This window comes from Atta cephalotes (assembly GCF_000143395.1).
Source record: "Atta cephalotes unplaced genomic scaffold scaffold00001, whole genome shotgun sequence".
Lineage (NCBI taxonomy): Eukaryota > Metazoa > Arthropoda > Insecta > Hymenoptera > Formicidae > Atta > Atta cephalotes.
Genome location: NW_012130065.1, coordinates 1,669,310 through 1,672,117, shown reverse-complemented (window position 1 = coordinate 1,672,117; position 2,808 = coordinate 1,669,310). Strand labels below are relative to the sequence as shown.

Sequence of the window (2,808 nt, the reverse complement as noted above, 5' to 3'; positions counted from 1 at the left end):
AAGTAAAAGTAAGTAAATAAATAAATTAATTATAAGTAAATAATTAATATATTATTAATTTAACTTAAATTAAATAAAGTAATACTACTATATACTACTACCTACTATATATATATATATATATATATATATATATATATAAGAGGCCAATCTTTACAAAAGAACAAGTTAGACTGATAAAAAAGTTTATGTGTATACATCACAGAAGCTTTAGCCTTCGAGACCGTCTCTGGATGAATAGACAAATCAATCACTTCATTTACATTTGCAATTTTCATCAGAATGCGAAGAACGAAAATGAAAATTAGCCAACTTAAATAGTCATAGTCCTTGAAATCCAGGTAAATAGTTCAAGTTCTCAGGGATTATTCGTAACTATAATATAATACTAACAGTTTTACCGGAAATCGAGCGACGCAATTGTTTATATGACTGATAAGCGCTTGCGCAGAAGTTTTGCGTCAAACGAAACAAAACGATTATCGCGGCCATCATGAAATGCAGTTTGTCAAAAAAATTTATTGTAGTATAATAAAGGAATAATTAAATAATTAGATAAATAATGAATAATTAAATTTGAATTACAAAGATGGTATCAGCTAAAGGCTGAACGCGAACGTGACGTAATTCGCGGCGAGGCGAGATTGAAAACATGAGACTTCGTACTAAAGTAAATAATAAAGAAATTTTTATTGATTAGTCATTATATCTTTTTCCTTAATGCATAGGACATTTTATAATATATCAGCGTTTGTCTGTTCTGACATTCTTTTTCATATATGGATTTTTGCTCAATAAAAGGTGCGTTCCAAAGTTTCTACTTGAAGCAACTCATGAGCATTATTTGTTCTTGTTTAATAATCTGTTCACAATTGTGAACAAAAAGAAGAAAATGATTCTTAAAGCATTGTGAAAGTCGAGTAGAACGCACACAAAGGCTGTTTAATTATTTAAGTAAGGAAATGGCAGATACTTGTATCATATTATTTATGAACGTTGATCATAATAATCTATTTTTATTGTTTAAAAATTTTACAGATTAAATTCACATTATACAGTAATTAATCAGAATGAATAATATTTTACTATAAAAAAAATCGGTACGTTTTCGACGTATTTCTGATCAAAATAACATATGTTTTTTCGATCTTAATGTATTAAGTGAATGTGAATTAAGTCGTGTAAATAGTCGATTTATCATATAAACTCGACTGAAATCTTACATAAACAATGATTATTCTGAAATAGTGATATTCTCATAATTATAATTTGTATAAAAAGTACCTTTATGCCTAACAATGAAAAAGTATTATACATAACAAAATCGTGGAACACAGAAATATAAAAGAAACAGAGGAGTTGTCTTTGCAATATTTGCCATATTTTATTACAAATCTAATTTTTAGATAATTATCATAAATGAAAAACGTTCTCATCTGTTAAGTGTTTAAGTATTAATTATTTATAATTAATTATTTATAAAAAGATTAAAAACAAGATGTCCTTGATTGGTGTCTGAATTTTTTGAAGCATGCATAATTCGATTTCATCAAAAGAAAAACTCATTTAAATTATAAATCAATGTATATAATAAAACTAAATGAGATACTTAATGAGATACTTAATGAATTATTTAAAAATCTTATCAAATTCTGTACGGATATATGTATTAAAAAATAAATATTAGTCATCGGAGTTAAAAAAAAATATTGTAATATACAATAGAAGGAAGATTTTTTTCTACAGGCACAATATTTAAAATATAACTCTACTATAAAATATAACTAAGTCGACATATTTTCTATATATTATTGCAAGTAACTGTTAAATTGTTAAACATAAACATTGACTATATTCTGAGAGCGCTCTATTTGCGCTTATTTTGTCCTTATTTTACGTCTAATGATAAGAATAAAATAAAACATAATAATGCAGATAACGTGCGCTCCTTGAATATAGCCATTGCATTTCGTTCCAATTTTTAATACAGCGTAAAAGTTGTACTATACTTCTAGTTTCGTATGCTTTGTGTTTTCGCAATACATACATAATTCTGGTTTCTGGCACAATTTAGGCTAAAAAAAATAGTCGTAAAGCTCAAGACGCACAATTTATACTAAATTGTTGTTCCAACTTTGTGGCGATTAACACGAAGTGTATATCTTGATCGCATAGTTACGAAACGCATACCGAAATGATTATAACGGATTATCTGTTTTAAGTGTTTCAATTTCCTGATAGCTATGTAGTGCACATTGTTGTTTCATATTATGAAATAATTAAAATCATGATATATCCTTATCGCAAATCGGGATCTCGCGATTTGAGCCATGCATTTACCACGGATGAAGGATCGTGTTAATTAATTGCGCACAGTGCAGGATTAGTCGTTTAATAAATGGTTCGTTAAAATAGAAAACGAGTTTCTCACGTTGCGCTTTCTCGATGTAACACATTAGGCAGAGAGGCATAAGCACAATTTTTCGCGATTTTGATCTCTATTATTACGTGAGGAGAGTTTAAAGATCAGGAAGTTAAGCAATATCTTGAGGGGCAACAAATTCATAGTAATATTAAACATATATGTAATAGAAAAATAAAAGAAGCTATATATTATTATGATTATTATTATTTCATCATTGATGTTATTCTGTTTCAAAAAATTTTACGTCAAGCATTAAATATCTGGCAAAATTATCAAATATTAAATGTCGAATTTTTGCTAATTGAAAATGTTCGTTTCAGCCATATTAGTTTTATTGTTCGCATATCATTTTGTATACACTTTTATGATCTCTCTCTCTCTCT

At 27.5% G+C, this 2,808-nt stretch overlaps 1 protein-coding gene across 1 annotated transcript in view; it reads right to left on the bottom strand.

Annotated features, from left to right (window-relative positions):
* LOC105617383 (ABC transporter G family member 23) overlaps positions 1-2,808 on the bottom strand; it is a 24,302-nt gene that overhangs the window by 12,742 nt on the left and 8,752 nt on the right. The window lies entirely within an intron of this gene.